This window comes from Canis aureus, chromosome 20 (assembly GCF_053574225.1).
Source record: "Canis aureus isolate CA01 chromosome 20, VMU_Caureus_v.1.0, whole genome shotgun sequence".
Taxonomy (NCBI): Eukaryota; Metazoa; Chordata; class Mammalia; order Carnivora; family Canidae; genus Canis; species Canis aureus.
This window is the reverse complement of record NC_135630.1, coordinates 1,360,399-1,380,214: the sequence shown is the minus strand read 5'-3', so window position 1 is coordinate 1,380,214 and position 19,816 is coordinate 1,360,399. Positions and strand designations below refer to the sequence as shown.

At 42.1% G+C, this 19,816-nt stretch overlaps 1 pseudogene; it reads left to right on the top strand.

Annotated features, from left to right (window-relative positions):
• Window positions 1-755: 755 nt before the first annotated feature.
• The window catches only part of LOC144291398 (integrator complex subunit 4 pseudogene), a 97,028-nt pseudogene continuing 77,967 nt past the window's right edge, over window positions 756-19,816 (top strand).

Genomic DNA, 19,816 nt, shown 5'->3' with positions numbered 1-19,816 from the left:
AAAGAGAGGCAGAGGCACAGGCAGAGGGAGAAGCCGGCTCCAGGCAGGGAGCCCATGCAGGGCTCGAACGGGGTCCCCAGGGTCACCCCCCGGCTGCAGGCGGCGCAAAACCGCTGGGCCCCGGGCTGCCCCGAAGGAGATGAGCACCTAAAAACGACAGCCCCTATGGACCCGTAGTGTTTCCTTTCTGGCTCCAAAAATCGTTTCTTTCGTCAGCTGAGAAAGCTTCTCCTAGGCTGCTGCTGCAGGCTCCTCCGGGACTTGGGCGCCCGCACAGCCGGCCCCGCGGCGCTGGGGTGACCCCCGGCCTCCGCCCCCCGCCTGCCAGGCTGGACGGCACCTTCCCCTGGGGCCCGGCAGGGGGGGGCAGCAAGTTCTCCAGCCTTTCCTCCTGTTCTCCGGGGCCTCTGTCCGAGCCGCCTTCCAGGGGGTCCCGGGGGGCCGGACGGTCCGTGAAGGGGGAGCCTGGCAGGGAGACCCCCGGACGGCGAGCTCTCCCCGCGCGGCCGCCCACTGCGAGAGCGGCTGGGGTGTGCAACAGCACGTGAACCCCACGGCTAGGCCCGCGGCCGCACCGACCACAAATCTGCGTCCAGGCAGAGGCTTCCGGCCGCAGGCGGGAAAGCGCCGGCTTCGAGCTTGCTTCCTCCCGCACGTCGAAGGCGAGCGCGGCTGCAGGCTCCGCGGGACCAGCTCCAGGCCCGGGGACGCCCGCCTGAGCGGAAGCAGCTCCGCTCCCACAGGCCTCGAGCGGCTCCGGCGCCCGCCGGCTCCGAGGAGCGACTGCGCACGCGCAAGTCGAGAGGCGGGCGGGGCCGTCGGGCGCCTGCAGCTGCCGGCGCGTGCGGGGCGCGGCGGCAGGGACTCCCCGGGAGAGAGACCAGGGCTTCCGGGCGGCCTCCGAGATCCCGGGGCCGCGTGCTGGAAGCCTGCCTGAAAACACCCCGCCAGGGCCGCTCCTCTGCCGCCGGCTCCTGCCCGGCCACTGTTCGGGGCCCTTGGCCGCACGACGGACGGAGGACGGCTCTCTGTGGAGCAGCGCGCGGGCTCCCCGGCTCGCGCCCCCCCTGCCCGGGGCCTGCGGCGCGAGGTACGTGCGGCTCCCGGCCCTGCCTTCCTGTGGGCGCGACGAGGGGGAAGGTGGGATCAGGTGCGTCTCTGCAGCCCCACGAGGAGAGGGTTTTCATACAATTGGATGACAGGATGTTCCGCGGGAGGTGGAGGAGGGTACAGCGATGGCGGTTTGGTTTTGGCAGAGACTTTTTAAAAGTTCAGCTGTAAGAATGAATCGAGACAGGGCATTCGTATTTAGATGGAGTGAATTCACCTGCCAAATCCATCCCATTAAAGAAAAAATGTGGGCAGCCCGGGTGGCTCACGGTTTAGGGTGGCCTGCAGCCCAGGGCGTGACCCTAGAGCCTCGGGATCGAGTCCCGCTTCGGGCCCCTGCCTGGGGCCTGCTTCTGTCTCTCTGTGTCAAATAAATAAATAAATAAATAAATAAATAAATAAATAAATAAATAAATAGATAGATAGATAGATAGATAGATAGATAAATCCTTAAAAGAAACAAAAGAAAAAAAGTTAATGGTGTTTAGGAGAAGAGGAGGGAAACTGAATTTCTGGCCAAACACCAGTTGGTCATTACTGCTGAGCTTTACCACACAACTGTGTGTTCTGCTCTACCCTTGGTTTCAGTGCCCTCAAATACCATCACAAGTCAGGGGTGGGCTGCAGCTCTGGGAGTGTCCCTAACAATTCCCCTTTCTTTTAGGAGTTTGATGTCTTTCAGGATTTTCCTTTTTGTCGGTTAAAGCCGCTCACGAGATGGCATGGGTGGTGGGTTAGGTGGGGAAGTCAGATTGGTGTGGCCAAATGTGGAGAAAATTCCTAAAGACAGGATGATCAACAACAACAACCACAAGAGAAGACACCTGGGTGACCCAGTGGGTTAAGCCTTTGCCTTTGGCTCAGGTCATGATCCCAGGGTCCTGAAATGGAGCCCCGCATCAGGCTCCTTGCTCAGTGGGGAGTCTGCTTCTCCCTCTCCTGAGCTTGTGCTCTCTGTCACTGTCTCTGCGTCTCTCTCAAAGAAATAAATACAACCCTAAATAAAAACAGACAAGAAACAACAATAACGAGAGGAGGAGCAAGATGGCGGAAGAGTAGGGTCTCCAAATCACCTGTCTCCACCAAACTACCTAGAAAACCTTCAAATTATCCTGAAAATCTATGAATTCGGCCTGAGATTTAAAGAGAGACCAGCTGGAATGCTACAGTGAGAAGAGTTCGCGCTTCTATCAAGGTAGGAAGATGGGGAAAAAGAAGTAAAGAAACAAAGGCCTCCAAGGGGGAGGGGCCCCGCGAGGAGCCGGGCTGAGGCCGGGGCGAGTGTCCCCAGGACAGGAGAGCCCCGTCCCGGAGACGCAGGAGCTGCACCGACCTTCCCGGGGGAAAGGGGCTTGCAGGGAGGTGGAGCAGGACCCAGGAGGGCGGGGATGCCCTCGGGCTCCCCGGGACAGTAACAGCAACTGCGCGCCCAGGAGAGTGCGCCGAGCTCCCTAAGGGCTGCAGCGCGCACGGCAGGACCCGGCGGGACCAGGAGCAGCTCGGAGGGGCTTGGGCGGCAGCTCCGCGGAGGGGGCTGCGCGGCCCGGGAGCGCGAATCCAACAGCGCAGGCTCCGGAGCACAGGGCGCTGGGACACAGCCCAGGATCCGGCCTCCCCCGGGACAGGCAGAGGCCGGGAGGGCCCAGGACAGCAAGGACGCTCCTGCCCCAGCTGAGCAGAGCAGCGGCCCCGCCCCGGAGCCTCCAGGCCCTGCAGACGGAGTTCCTGCCGGAGCTGAATCCAGGTTTCCAGAGCTGCCCCGCCACTGGGGCTGTTCCTCCTGCGGCCTCACGGGGTAAACAACCCCCACTGAGCCCTGCACCAGGCAGGGGCACAGCAGCTCCCCCAACTGCTAACACCTGAAAATCAGCACAACAGGCCCCTCCCCCAGAACACCAGCTAGACTGACAACTTCCAGGAGAAGCCAAGGGACTTAAAGAACACAGAATCAGAAGATACTCCCCGGTGGTTCTTTTTTTGTTTGTTTGTTTTTGTTTTTGTTTTTGTTTTTGTTTTGTTTTGCTTTTTGATTTGTTTCCTTCCCCCACCCCCTTTTTTTCTCCTTTTTCTTTCTCTTTTTCTTTTTTTTTTTCGTTTTTTTTTCTTTTTCTTCCCTTTTTTTTTCTCTTTCTCTTTTCTTTCCTTCTTTCTCTCCTCTCTTTTTCTCTTTTTCCCAATACAACTTGCTTTTGGCCACTCTGCACTGAGCAAAATGACTAGAAGGAAAACCTCACCTCAAAAGAAAGAATCAGAAACAGTCCTCTCTCCCACAGAGTTACAAAATCTGGATTACAATTCAATGTCAGAAAGCCAATTCAGAAGCACTATTATACAGCTACTGGTGGCTATAGAAAAAAGTATAAAGGACTCAAGAGACTTCATGATGCAGAATTTAGAGCTAATCAGGCAGAAATTAAAAAACAATTGAATGAGATGCAATCCAAACTAGAAGTCCTAACGACGAGGGTTAACGAGGTGGAAGAACGAGTGAGTGACCTAGAAGACAAGTTGATAGCAAAGAGGGAAACTGAGGAAAAAAGAGACAAACAATTAAAAGACCATGAAGATAGATTAAGGGAAATAAACGACAGCCTGAGGAAGAAAAACCTACGTTTAATTGGGGTTCCCGAGGGCGCCGAAAGGGACAGAGGGCCAGAATATGTATTTGAACAAATTCTAGCTGAAAACTTTCCTAATCTGGGAAGGGAAACAGGCATTCAGATCCAGGAAATAGAGAGATCCCCCCCTAAAATCAATAAAAACCATTCAACACCTCGACATTTAATTGTGAAGCTTGCAAATTCCAAAGATAAAGAGAAGATCCTTAAAGCAGCAAGAGACAAGAAATCCCTGACTTTTATGGGGAGGAGTATTAGGGTAACAGCAGACCTCTCCACAGAGACCTGGCAGGCCAGAAAGGGCTGGCAGGATATATTCAGGGTCCTAAATGAGAAGAACATGCAACCAAGAATACTTTATCCAGCAAGGCTCTCATTCAAAATGGAAGGAGAGATAAAGAGCTTCCAAGACAGGCAGCAACTAAAAGAATATGTGACCTCCAAACCAGCTCTGCAAGAAATTTTAAGGAGGCCTCTTAAAATTCCCCTTTAAGAAGAAGTTCAGTGGAACAGTCCACAAAAACAAAGACTGAATAGATATCATGATGACAGTAAACTCATATCTCTCAATAGTAACTCTGAATGTGAACGGGCTTAATGACCCCATCAAAAGGCGCAGGGTTTCAGACTGGATAAAAAAGCAGGACCCATCTATTTGCTGTCTACAAGAGACTCATTTTAGACAGAAGGACACCTACAGCCTGAAAATAAAAGGTTGGAGAACCATTTACCATTCGAATGGTCCTCAAAAGAAAGCAGGGGTAGCCATCCTTATATCAGATAAACTAAAATTTACCCCAAAGACTGTAGTGAGAGATGAAGAGGGACACTATATCATACTTAAAGGATCTATTCAACAAGAGGACTTAACAATCCTCAATATATATGCTCCGAATGTGGGAGCTGCCAAATATATAAATCAATTATTAACCAAAGTGAAGAAATACTTAGATAATAATACACTTATACTTGGTGACTTCAATCTAGCTCTTTCTATACTCGATAGGTCTTCTAAGCAAAACATCTCCAAAGAAACGAGAGCTTTAAATGATACACTGGACCAGATGGATTTCACAGATATCTACAGAACTTTACATCCAAACTCAACTGAATACACATTCTTCTCAAGCGCACATGGAACTTTCTCCAGAATAGACCACATATTGGGTCACAAATCGGGTCTGAACCGATACCAAAAGATTGGGATTGTCCCCTGCATATTCTCGTACCATAATGCCTTGAAATTAGAACTAAATCACAACAAGAAGTTTGGAAGGACCTCAAACACATGGAGGTTAAGGACCATCCTGCTAAAAGATAAAAGGGTCAACCAGGAAATGAAGGAAGAATTAAAAAGATTCATGGAAACTAATGAGAATGAAGATACAACTGTTCAAAATCTTTGGGATGCAGCAAAAGCAGTCCTAAGGGGGAAATACATCGCAATACAAGCATCCATTCAAAAACTGGAAAGAACTCAAATACAAAAGCTAACCTTACACATAAAGGAGCTAGAGAAAAAACAGCAAATAGATCCTACACCCAAGAGAAGAAGGGAGTTAATAAAGATTCGAGCAGAACTCAACGAAATCGAGACCAGAAGAACTGTGGAACAGATCAACAGAACCAGGAGTTGGTTCTTTGAAAGAATTAATAATATAGATAAACCATTAGCCAGCCTTATTAAAAAGAAGAGAGAGAAGACTCAAATTAATAAAATCATGAATGAGAAAGGAGAGATCACTACCAACACCAAGGAAATACAAACGATTTTAAAAACATATTATGAACAGCTATACGCCAATAAATTAGGCAATCTAGAAGAAATGGACGCATTCCTGGAAAGCCACAAACTACCAAAACTGGAACAGGAAGAAATAGAAAACCTGAACAGGCCAATAACCAGGGAGGAAATTGAAGCAGTCATCAAAAACCTCCCAAGACACAAGAGTCCAGGGCCAGATGGCTTCCCAGGAGAATTTTATCAAACGTTTAAAGAAGAAATCATACCTATTCTCCTAAAGCTGTTTGGAAAGATAGAAAGAGATGGAGTACTTCCAAATTCGTTCTATGAAGCCAGCATCACCTTAATTCCAAAGCCAGACAAAGACCCCGCCAAAAAGGAGAATTACAGACCAATATCCCTGATGAACATGGATGCAAAAATTCTCAACAGAATACTGGCCAATAGGATCCAACAGTACATTAAGAAAATTATTCACCATGACCAAGTAGGATTTATCCCTGGGACACAAGGCTGGTTCAACACCCGTAAAACAATCAATGTGATTCATCATATCAGCAAGAGAAAAACCAAGAACCATATGATCCTCTCATTGGATGCAGAGAAAGCATTTGACAAAATACAGCATCCATTCCTGATCAAAACTCTTCAGAGTGTAGGGATAGAGGGAACATTCCTCGACATCTTAAAAGCCATCTATGAAAAGCCCACAGCAAATATCATTCTCAATGGGGAAGCACTGGGAGCCTTTCCCCTAAGATCAGGAACAAGACAGGGATGTCCACTCTCACCACTGCTGTTCAACATAGTACTGGAAGTCCTAGCCTCAGCAATCAGACAACAAAAAGACATTAAAGGCATTCAAATTGGCAAAGAAGAAGTCAAACTCTCCCTCTTCGCCGATGACATGATACTCTACATAGAAAACCCAAAAGTCTCCACCCCAAGATTGCTAGAACTCATACAGCAATTCGGTAGCGTGGCAGGATACAAAATCAATGCCCAGAAGTCAGTGGCATTTCTATACACTAACAATGAGACTGAAGAAAGAGAAATTAAGGAGTCAATCCCATTTACAATTGCACCCAAAAGCATAAGATACCTAGGAATAAACCTCACCAAAGATGTAAAGGATCTATACCCTCAAAACTATAGAACACTTCTGAAAGAAATTGAGGAAGACACAAAGAGATGGAAAAATATTCCATGCTCATGGATTGGCAGAATTAATATTGTGAAAATGTCAATGTTACCCAGGGCAATATACACGTTTAATGCAATCCCTATCAAAATACCATGGACTTTCTTCAGAGAGTTAGAACAAATTATTTTAAGATTTGTGTGGAATCAGAAAAGACCCCGAATAGCCAGGGGAATTTTAAAAAAGAAAACCATATCTGGGGGCATCACAATGCCAGATTTCAGGTTGTACTACAAAGCTGTGGTCATCAAGACAGTGTGGTACTGGCACAAAAACAGACACATAGATCAGTGGAACAGAATAGAGAATCCAGAAGTGGACCCTGAACTTTATGGGCAACTAATATTCGATAAAGGAGGAAAGACTATCCATTGGAAGAAAGACAGTCTCTTCAATAAATGGTGCTGGGAAAATTGGACATCCACATGCAGAAGAATGAAACTAGACCACTCTCTTTCACCATACACAAAGATAAACTCAAAATGGATGAAAGATCTAAATGTGAGACAAGATTCCATCAAAATCCTAGAGAAGAACACAGGCAACACCCTTTTTGAACTCGGCCATAGTAACTTCTTGCAAGATACATCCACGAAGGCAAAAGAAACAAAAGCAAAAATGAACTATTGGGACTTCATCAAGATAAGAAGCTTTTGCACAGCAAAGGATACAGTCAACAAAACTCAAAGACAACCTACAGAATGGGAGAAGATATTTGCAAATGACATATCAGATAAAGGGCTAGTTTCCAAGATCTATAAAGAACTTCTTAAACTCAACACCAAAGAAACAAACAATCCAATCATGAAATGGGCAAAAGACATGAACAGAAATCTCACAGAGGAAGACATAGACATGGCCAACATGCATATGAGAAAATGCTCTGCATCACTTGCCATCAGGGAAATACAAATCAAAACTACGAGATACCACCTCACACCAGTGAGAATGGGGAAAATTAACAAGGCAGGAAACCACAAATGTTGGAGAGGATGCGGAGAAAAGGGAACCCTCTTACACTGTTGGTGGGAATGTGAACTGGTGCAGCCACTCTGGAAAACTGTGTGGAGGTTCCTCAAACAGTTAAAAATATACCTGCCCTACGACCCAGCAATTGCACTGTTGGCGATTTACCCCAAAGATACAAATGCAATGAAACGCCGGGACACCTGCACCCCGATGTTTATAGCAGCAATGGCCACGATAGCCAAACTGTGGATAGAGCCTCGGTGTCCGTCGAAAGATGAATGGATACAGAAGATGTGGTTTATGTATACAATGGAATATTACTCAGCCATTAGAAATGACAAATACCCACCATTTGCTTCAACGTGGATGGAACTGGAGGGTATTATGCTGAGTGAAGTAAGTCAGTCGGAGAAGGACAAACATTATATGTTCTCATTCATTTGGGGAATATAAATAATAGTGAAAGGGAAAATAAGGGAAGGGAGAAGAAATGTGTGGGAAATATCAGAAAGGGAGACATAAGGTAAAGACTGCTAACTCTGGGAAACAAACTAGGCGTGGTAGAAGGGGAGGAGGGCGGGGGGTGGGAGTGAATGGGTGACGGGCACTGGGTGTTATTCTGTATGTTAGTAAATTGAACATCAATTAAAAAAAAAAAAAAGAAACAACAATAACAAGACCGGGTCCCAGAGATTATTCCAAAGAGCAGCACGAAAGTCCCATTTATCTGAAGTGTGTCTTCTTATCAAATAATTTGAATTTGCTGTGGTCAGGGTCTGTAGAAGTCTTCATGGGATCATGGATTACACAGGACTGGAAGGGACTTTAAGAAATAAAGTAGGTTTTGTACTGGACTTAAAAGAAAAGGAGTTAAGAGTTCATGGGGTACGAAAAGGGTCTGATTTTCATCTAGATTTCACCTTCCACTCCAAAAAGTCCAAAGCCAAAGTGGCAAAAGTAACTGAGTAAAGCACACATATGGGGAATGCCTTTGCTCAATTTTTCCCTTGTTTTTTAGGAAGACCAAAATGATCTTTTGTACTGCAAGGTGCTAACACTTGATATAGAAGAAAATCTACATAAACCAACATATCTGTCTGCAACAGGTAGGTACTATTTAAATGCCTTTTAGGGAGAAAGGATAAGGTCTGAATCTTGGCCGTGTCTTTAGCTTCTTTCCCAATATCTAGGCTTTGCCATCCAGGAAAAACCCAGAGCATTGTACTAAATCAAAGTAATTGATTGCTTTACTGAGGGGTAACTTGAAAGTTTAGAGAGTTGGACTTCTGTGGTTATTGTTTGTATAAATAATGTGTTTTATGAACCATAGTGATATGTGATAAAATCTCATAAACACCTATAGATGTACTCAAATCACCTTAGATTAGGTAGTGGACTTTTAATAAAAGTTCTGCACATTTGCTTCTAGATTTCCTGGTTGATTTCTTAGAATCCTGGCAGCTTCTGAGCAACAGTTTTTCTAAGACTCTGAGGCAGTAGTTATATCGTTTAAGAATCCAATCAGTAGTTTTATCCTTATTCTGGATACACTTCCATTATAAACAGTTGATGGATATACACACACACACACACACACACACGTGTGTGTGTGCTAAGAGCACACAAAGCAACAGTACTAAAGCCTCACCCAAATGCTTTTCCCTGGAAAAGCTCTCCTCTAAAGTGCATCAACAAACTGAAGGTACCTTTTTATTACTCCGTGGGGGAAAATGTACAGAGCTCTATGTATACATATGTTCACACCCACCAAATTGTTACTGCAGTGGGCTGTGTTTTCATACAAACGTAAATTTTGAGAGAAAAGTCAAAGGTGCTTCAGCCTTGTACTGTGTATATATATTAAAAAAAACAAAGTTTTGTAAAAAAAAAATGCACACCCAGGTCCATACATAAAAGCCATTATCCCTCAAATGTTTTTCATCTTATTCATAAGCCAAAACTGAGTACTATTGAGGAACATATGGTTCTCTAAAAATCTATTAAGGAAAAATTTGGATTTAAGAGAAATAATTATCCATTAAATTCTCAAAACATTCTCAGAGCACCTGGGTGGCTCAGTTGATCAAGTGTCTGACTCTTGGTATCAGCTCAAATCATGATCTTAGGGTCATGAGTTCAGGTTCTGCATTGGGCTCCATATAAATAATAATAAATATTATTAAAATAATAATAATAATAATATAAAAGGAAATTATTAGGACATTTTCAATCTAGACTTTACCCTTAAGTGGAAAGAATGGAGAAATTTAATATGTCCAATTTTTATCGTTGTTTTTCCTCTGTTCTGTGCAAGAAAAACCAATAGAATTAATGTGGTATTGGTGTTATTTTCTTATTCTGGTTAGCTTACCTTAATAATATCACTTAATATTTCTTTTCTTTTATACTAAGTTTCTGAGCTGTTCATGTACAATGAATGTATCTGTGTTGTGATTTCCTAGTTTGTTCATGGAATGTACTATTTTATTTCTGAATATCTGATCATATTTAAATGCCTTAAACTTTCCTGGTCAAAGAGTAACTTCTTTTCCCTTTAATATTCTGCAGAGGAATTAAGCAGATTCTTACAGGTTGAAATGTTTAAATATGTCTTCAGAACACTCATGGGAGAAACAGTAACTCTGTCACATTTTTAGCAACAGAACACTTAAAAGAAGTAGCTGTCCAACAAAACTAAACCTGCTTGTGAAGTCCACTAGAGTTGATCCCATCCTAAATTACTTGGCTGCATTAGTACATTCGTATAAGAAAGAGCAAAACATAACTGGAAGGTAAGATAGCTGTGTCTGAAACACATGAAGTACTGATATCTATTAACAGACATCAGTTTCTAACTTGTGGTTTCAAATTATGAAAGGGAATTTGTTTGAGATGCTTTCTATCTCATTTTTGCAAAGCTTAAGGTAATTTTAGAATAGGTTAGATTTAGAATAGGGTTTTTTCTTAGTTTGAAGAAATAGTTGAAAAAGTAAATAGGAATTGTGTACCATGGCCCCTCCTCCATCCACTGGGTCTCAGAAACAGCGTTCTGCTCTTCCTCTTGGCTTACGGAAACCAAGTTTCTGTACTTGTGCCGCTAGGTGGACACTGTGGGTGGACAGGGAGGGACAGAAGGAACAGAATACACAGACTTCTCTTTCCATTTCAGTTTTCTATCATCTATCGGCTATGAATGACCAAGCCTTGTTTCTGCCCACTTGCAGCCCCCTGAAGTGAAGCTGTAAGAGAACACCACCCCCCACCCCACGCCAACATTCACAAATTTATAGCTTCTGGGTCACATTAGAATGTTTTAATTGTTTTAAATTCAACTTTGCTTTTTTGTTCTTTGCTTGTTTTAAAGTAAACGTTGGGGATCCCTGGGTGGCGCAGCGGTTTGGCGCCTGCCTTTGGCCCAGGGCGTGATCCTGGAGACCCGGGATCGAATCCCACGTCGGGCTCCCGGTGCATGGAGCCTGCTTCTCCCTCTGCCTGTGTCTCAGCCTCTCTCCTCTCTGTGTGACTATCATAAATAAATAAAAAAAATTTAAAAAAATAAAATAAAGTAAACTTTGTATTCAAGTATTCGTCATACTTGAATACAGAATGATACACAAATCAAAGTGTATTAAATACACTTTATAAAATATTATTTATTATTATTATTATTATTATTATTATTATATAAAATGTATTATATTAATTGGAACTGATCACATCGTGGGGAAAGTTGGCTGGGGCCTGAGTGGCAGTTACAAATTCCAACTGCTTGAGTACTTGATGAACATTGGTTTAGTGAAAGGTGTTAGGACCAGGTTTTGCCAAATTCTATAACTATTCTTAGATTGTGGTATGTGCCTTTATTCTGTAATTACATTTAGGCTGCTTCAGATATCTTCATTACTCCAGTAATAAAATTGTATAGTCACAGTCAGAATCTCCCAGTTAGTAAATTAATTACTGCAAATTAATTGGCTACCTTCAAAGGCTGATGAACAGGATACCTCTTATTGATTGTAGTATTGAGTATTGTGTGACTACTGAGTATAGCTCCTGCACCCCTCCCCACTTCTTTCTAATGCTGATTTTCATTCAGATAATTTAATCTCTTTCATATGGCCATATGCTTTCCTAATCCAATTATGGTAATCTTTTTTTAATTGTATTTATGTTCTAGTTAACATACATTTGTAATATTGGTTTCAGGAGTAGAATTCAGTAATTCATCACTTGCATACAACACCCAGTGCTCATCCTGACAAGTGTCCTCACCACCCATCTAGCCCATCCCCTGCTCATCTCCCTCCAGCAGCCCTCAGTTTGTTCTCTGTCATTAGGTCTCTTATAGTTTGTTGCCTTCTCTCTTTTTTCCCCTTTTCCCCCCTTTCCCATATGTTCATCTGTTTTGTTTCTTAAATTCCACATATGAGTGTGAAATCATATAGCATTTGTCTTTTTCTTACTGACTTATTTCACTTAGCATAATATGCCCGAGCTCCATCCACATTGTTGCAAATGGCAAGATTTCATTCTGAGTAATACTCCATTGTATATAAAAGAATGCGTATTCTGCTTTGGGATGAAATGTCCTGAGTATATATACCTGTTAAGTCCATCTGGTCTAGTGTATCATTCAAACACTTGTTACTGTCTTTGTTTTAAAATCTAGTTTGATATAAGTTTGGCAACTCTGGCTTTGTTTTGCCATCCATTAGCATGATAAGTGGTGCTCCATCACCTTAGTTTCAATATGGGGGTGTCTTTAGGTCTAAAATGAGTCTCTTGTAGGTAGCATATAGATGTGCCTTTTTAAAAAATCTATTCTGATACCCTATGTCTTTTGATTGGAAATTTAGTCCATATACATTCAGATTGCTTATTGAAAGATATGAATTTCATGCCACTGTGTTACCTGTAAAGTTGGTGTTTCTGGTGATGTTCCTTTCTAGTCTGTTGCTTTTTGAAAAAGATTATTTATTTATTTATTCAGAGAGAGAGAGAGGCAGAGAGGCAGAGAGGCAGGGAGGCAGAGACACAGGCAGAGGGAGAAGCAGGCTCCATGCAGGGAGGCCGACGTGGGACTTAATCCTGGAGATCCAGGATCACACCCCGGGCTGCAGGCAGTGCTAAACTGCTGGACCACCAAGGCTGCCCATCTTTGTTACTTTTGATCTTTTTTCTCCACTCAGTTCCTCTTAATATTTCTTGCAGGGCTGGCTTAGTGGTCTATGAACTCCTTTAGTTTTTGTTTGTCTGGGACACTCTTTTTCTCTCTTCCTATTCTAAATGACAGCCTTGCCAGATAAAATATTCTTGGCTGCATATTTTCCCCATTCAGCACAATTATGGTAATCTCATTGTTCTTGGCTGCTCATAGTTTAGAAACAGGTATGATGCATTTCTGGTCAATGAGCTATGAAGTGGAATATTCTGGGAGCTCAAGGAAAAACTTTGTCATAATTAAAGAGACACAAAAAGACAGCATTTTTACTGGATATCATTTTGTCACATATGGTGTAAGGTAGTTAACATAAGGATAAGCCTATATCCTGAATAATGCAATCTAGAAAAATGGAAAGATCCTTGATGATGTTGTCGAGGCACTGAATTAAGCAACCCTGTAGCTGCCTAACTGCTGAATTTCTCACATGAAATGATCAATTTCTTTTTTTTAAATTTTTTTAAAAATTTTTATTTATTTATGATAGTCACAGAGAGAGAGAGAGAGGCAGAGAGAGAAGCAGGCTCCATGCACCGGGAGCCCGACGTGGGATTTGATCCCGGGTCTCCAGGATTGCGCCCTGGGCCAAAGGCAGGCGCTTAACCGCTGCACCACCCAGGGATCCCGAAATGATCAATTTCTTAAGACATCAGCTAGTTAGGTCAGGATTTTCTGTTTCTTGTAGCTGAAATCTTCCTAATTAATACAGTAGGGCAACCACTTCATTAGTGAATGATTTACATTTAAAAGGTTTATCAGGAAAAAAAAAAGGTTTATCAGGCTATGTAGACAGGTTTTTATCTCAGTCTTTTTCACAGAATAAACTATCCTAGAAAGGAGAGGGAAAATTGGATGATGGTAGAAAGATAAAACTGAGTAAGGTTAAACAACAAAAGATGTGATAGTAGCTGAGACCAGGAGTCAGAATGTATTCTAACACATTCGTTTAGATTAAAAAATGTCATATATATATAGTGCATATATATATATCCTAAGTGTATGTGTATATGTCTATGTTTCCTCTAAGAGTGTGCAGATAGTTCGTATAGTTTGTGCTTCTGATGAATATCGAGTACTTTCATGTTTCTTAAATTGCTAAACCTAAATTATTAATGTGTTTACTTAACAAAGTCATCTTATCTACCATTTATTGAGCTTAGCTTCAATAAACTTTGAACATAAAGGTTTCTGTGAACTAAGCTTCTTTTCTGAAACTGATTTATCATCTCAGTATAAGCAGGAACAAAGAATACTGGCTTCAATAAAAGGCAGGTGTGGATCCCCTCCTCTAGCCATCTCTCTCCCACCAGTGTGTCCCAGAGCCCTGAGAGTGGGGCAAAGCTCTTTCTTTTTCTGGAGTGAGAACCCTCTCTGGCAGTTTCTTCTCAGTTGTTTGTGATCCACTAGCCTCTGGAAGGGGAAGGGCAAGATGTGCAGACTTCCTATGTTACTTTCCAAGAGCTTCAGCCTTCTTGAAGGGTCAAGGAGAAGGATATTGTGGATCAAATAGACACGAATCCTGACTATATATTTAGAAATGCTCAGCATAGTTGGTTGAATTTAGAGGCAGAGTTTTTCACTGTGATCAGTTTCCTATTCCTTTGGAGGCAGGTATCTTATCTGTCCACCTGTCTGTCTATCCACCTATAGCTTCCTAGTTCATCTTCTCTGGTATGTTCTATTCTGCCGATGAAAAGGAAACAGTTACACCATCACATCATTTGACAGGAACTTTATATTAGAAGTTAGAAGTCATAAAGGAGGAACAGAAATGTTTTTTTAGGAAGAGTTAGATAAGTAGAAGATAACTTCTATAAAGTCACATGTGTCAGAAAATAGACATGGGTGTTTAGAGTCCTGGGAAGAGTATGGGAGGAGGGGTAACATGTTGGCTAAACAGTGATGTGGCATTAGCCTAGACTAAGACTACTGACTCTGATCTACAGGCCAGATCCTAACTGCTGCCTGGTTTATTTTTTTTAATAATAATATTATTTATTTATTTATTTATTTATTTATTTATTCATTCATTCATTCATTCATTCATTCATTCATGAGAGACATAGAGAGAGAGGCAGAGACACAGGCAGAGGGAGAAGCAGGCTCCATTCAGGGAGCCTGACGTGGGACTCAATCCCGGGTCTCCAGGATCATGCCCCGGGCTGAAGGCGGCACTAAACCACTGAGCCACCTGGTCTGCCCTGCTGCCTGTTTTTGTATGGTACACAAGTGAAGGGAAGGTTTCAACATTTTTAAATGGTTGAAAAAAATTAGAAGAATATTTTGTGATACATGAAAATTTTATAAAATTGAAACTTGAGGTTCCATACATGGTTTTATTGATGTGGAACCATGCCCATTTATTTACATATTTTTTGTGACTGTTTTTGAGATAGGAAGGCAGAGTTGAACAGATATAATTGTCCTGAAACAAAGGCTTAAATATTTACTGTCTAGCTCTTTACAGAAAGTTTGCTAACCTCTGACCTAGACTACTGCTTCTCAACCCCTAATAGGTTTGTAAATCATTTGAAGATTTTGTGAAAATGTCTAGTTTCTGATTCAGTAGGTCAAGGGAGCCTAAGTGTCAGTATTTCTTTTTTTTAAGATTTTATTTATTTATACATGAGAGACACAGAGAGGCAGAGACACAGGCAGAGGAAGAAGCAGGCTCCATGCAGGAAGCCTGATGCGGGAATCGATCCCAGGCCTCCAGGCTCACCCCCTAGGCGGAAGGCAGGTGCTAAACCGCTGAGCCACCCAGGGATCCCAGTGTCTGTAGTTTTAATGAACTGAGGACCACATAGTAAGTGGCAAAGCTCTAGTGCAGGATTAACACACTTATTTTTTAAAGAGCCAAGTAATAAATGGTTCAGAATCTGTAGCCTATCCAGTCCTTTTCTTTACAACTATGTACATCTGCTGGGTAATGTAGACATAGACACCATATAAAAGAGCAGGAGGGGCTGTGTTCCAATAAACATTTACGGAAGTAGGCTTTGGGCTGGAATTGGCACGAAGATTTACTTTAGCATTCACTGGCCTCAGCTGTTAAGTGTGGGTGTCCGTTAAGTAATAGACACAGTCCTACCTTCAACTTGCTTACTAGTTTTATAACGTATTCCAGTAATGATGATAAAGACAGCAGTTAACTTGTATTGGGTAATTATCATATGCCAGGCTCTATGTGAAGCACTATGAGCCATCTCTTATTTAATTACCACAACAAATCCTAGGAAGCAGATACCATCATTATCCTTGCTGACAGATGAGAATAGTGAGCTTAAGAAAAAAAAATTAAAGCTGTCAACAGCAAATCAGTGGGGGCCTAGGGTAAGGCATAACTCATGATTATTGAATGACCGTTGGATTATTAGATGACTGGATCAAATGTGTGCACTCATAGGAGTTCCACAAGCTGGAGAACAAAACTGTGACTCTACTGGCTTCCTTCATTGTGAGGCCTGGTTCTCGAGGACCTGAACAGTAAAAGATAAGACATCTCTTTAGAGGCAACATTAAATGTAGGTGTCAGATACTGGATGTTTGACTCAGTCCAGAGCTTTCTTTTTCATGAAAGATTTAGTACCTTCACTGCATGTTTTTGAAGTTAAGGCTCATAGAGATCTCAGAAAGCATAGTTTTCATAGTTTTGGATTTTCCATGCTCCAAAAATGAAATTGCTTTACTTTATAATAACATGTTATTTTAGGCACCAAATAATTATGGCATTTTGCCTTCCTTGTGTACTTTAGAATTTTCAATTATACAGTAAATGTCCCTTCTAACCACAGTGACTGAAATTACATTTTTCCTTCCAAATTCTAGATTTTTTCCCCTTCCTTCTTAGCTGCAATTACTAATGTAGAGAGTAGACCTTAATTCTGGCCTAGAATATAAGATTACTTTTATCTGTCTTTACACTGTTATTTCCATGTAAATGAATGTTTTTAGGTAAGATGCCTATCAGTATAACTACATTATAATAAATTAATAGATCCCTGAGAGCTAACATGTTGTTAATAAAAATGCTTTGGAAGAAAACTTTCTGGAGTCTCAGACACAATGTCCTTGGACTATTGCTCTCATATAAATATGAATAAGTATGCCATTTTTTTTATAAATCACCCGTTGAAAAACTTTTATGTCATTGCTTTGATGAATAATAATAGGTTCCATTTTATGAGCAGTCAGTGTAGGTACAGGGCAAGGAGGAATATGTCAACATTTTCTAAGTATTAAGAATCAATAATCAGTAACCTCTTTCTCTGTGTGTGTGTGTCTCTTTGAGGCAGAGACAAAGGCAGAGGGAGAAGCAGGCTCCATGCAGGGAGCCCGATGTGGGACTCTATCCTGGGCCTCCAGGATCATGCCTTGGGCCAAAGGCAGATGCTCAACCACTGAGCCACCCGGGGATCCCATGAATAAAAAAAAATCTTAAAAAGAATCAATAACCTTAAATTTTTAGGTGGGGAAGGAAGTTAAATATGACACTTAAATAGGAAATCACATACTTACAGATTCTAAAAGCCAGAATTTAGGGCAGGGGAGGGGTGCATCCCAGTGCCTTGGCCTGAGGCCAGGGGCCTGGGTGGGGGGTTGGGGAGGCTGTGGCTGGATCTCTGTGGGGTTCAGAACTCAAAGGTGATGGGGACAAAGTCATATCTTAGGAGTCCGGGAGGGGCTCCTGCTTTCAGATCAGAGCAAGAGAGGCTTCCTCTCGAACTTTGCTCAGGCCCCTCCGTGGGTTTCTTTCTCTTCCATCAGCCTTGCTCATGTTCCTGCACCTGTGTCCTCCCTTACAGACATGTAACTCAGCCAGGACAGATGCTACAGCCTCATCCGTGTGTCCTCAGCCCAGAGCCTTCTCTTCTCAGGCACTTTCTGCCTTTCTGTGCTTCTCAGTTGTTTATGTTTGTTTTGTCTTTTAATGAAGTAGTATTTGGCTGGGGCTGAGGGTGCACACAGAGCACTTCTTATGTACACAACAACAAGAAACCTTCTACCAGAAACGTTTTACAAATTTCCTGTCATGGCATAATAACAGTTGTGGGGTTTTTGGGGCCTGTGCAAAACTGTATCGAAACCCTGATCATCTTGGGTTGAAGCCAAAGTCTCCCTATTTTAACTTAAATAAAATAATTATTTTTTCAAAAAAAAAATCTAGCCGTCTGTGTACACTCCTATTTTTCTATATGAGTCCCAATTGATTAAGTAAAATTCTTAAAGTCGTTTGCTTCTTTAACACAAATATGTTAGTTTTTCCCCCTGAATCTGGGACTATGTATTGGTTTCCTAGGGCCGTTATAATGAAGTACCATAAACTGGTGGCTTACAACAACAGGACTTTATTGTCTTGCAATTCTGGAGGTTAGAAGTCTGAAATCAATGTATTGGTAGGGCCACAGTCCTTCTGAAGGATCTGGGGCAGAATTCTTTGCCTCTTCATAGGTTCTGATGAAGGCCAGCAATTCTTAGCACTCTTTGGCTTGAGATATATATCACTCCAATCTCTGCCTCTGGCTTCATACGGTGCTTGTGACTCTGTCTCTTCACGTTGCTGTCTTCTTAAAAGGATATCATTTGTTTTGGATTAGGGCTCCACTCTACTCCAGTATGATCTTAACTAATGACATCTGCAACAACTCTGTTTTCAAATAGGCCACATTTTGAGGTACTGGGTATTAGGACTTCACTATATCTTTCTTGGGTGAGGGATGGTACAGTTTACCCATAACAGAGTATGGGGATGTAAAGATATTATTGTTTTCCATGCAGATCTTACAGTATAGGAAGAACACATATATAGAGATTTATGAAGATGCAGGTTGTAAATACAATATTCACAAAATGCTGTAAGTGTATTGCAGTGGGCAAAGCTACCTTTTCCCAAGTGAAATGGTAAAAGAAGGCTTTCAAAGGCAGATGCCATTTGAACTAATCTTTGAGGGACATATACGAGTTCATTGAGAAAAGGATGCCAGGTGGGAGGACACATCGGCCAGAAATGTTGGGGTAAAGGCATGGATTAAGTGTTTGTTTGCTGTGTTTATTACTAGCTACTCTTTATTGAGTATTAGTGTGTGTCATTTAATCGATAACAACCTTTTGATCCCAATGGTACAGATGGGAGAACTGAAATTTCAAAAAATTAAGTATTTGGTCTCCCACTAACACATCTTGAAGGTGGTACTATTGAGATTAGAACCCAGGGAGCCTGATTACATAGTCTATAATTTGCCATTGTGCTAAAAACTACAGTTTAGGGTATTTGGGAGTGCATATGGATAGTTAGACATAAGGCCAAAGAGATAGGTTGGAGACAAATTGTGAAGAGGTTGGTTTATCAATTGATTTGCTCAACAGAAAATTGTTGACTTACTAGAGTTTGAACTTTAAGGGCTATTGACATTTGAACAATTTCCAAAGCTGTAAGGACAGGTGTCAAATGGCCACATTCCTATGCAGTGTAGGGTAGTTTGGAGGCCCAGAGGCTAGAGAGGAGGTTACTGTCATGGACCATTTTATAATTAATGAAGGTTGGAATTAAACAGAGACAATGGAACCGGAGGGGCGATAAAGTCAGAGATACTTGTGAGTCAAGGTCAGTGAGGTGTTGAACCTAAGTCATTGCCTCTGTTGTGTGGCCATTCCTGATCCTTTGGCTCAAGTGCTGAAAGTAGAGCTGTCTCAACTAATGTGGTCAAATGCAATAATTTTAATTCATAACCCTAACTTTAGAAAGAGTCTAGTGAGTATGTGCCAATGTGATGGTTGTATTAGTGCACATATAAATGATTATATTATAGAAGATATAAAAATGTCTTTAAAATTCCAAAGACTGAGTTAACATATTTTAAAACAGACTACATAAAAGAAAATATTTTGCCATGTGCTCTGATGTAATCTCATCTATCTGTATTTTTTTAAAGATTTTATCTATTTATTCATGA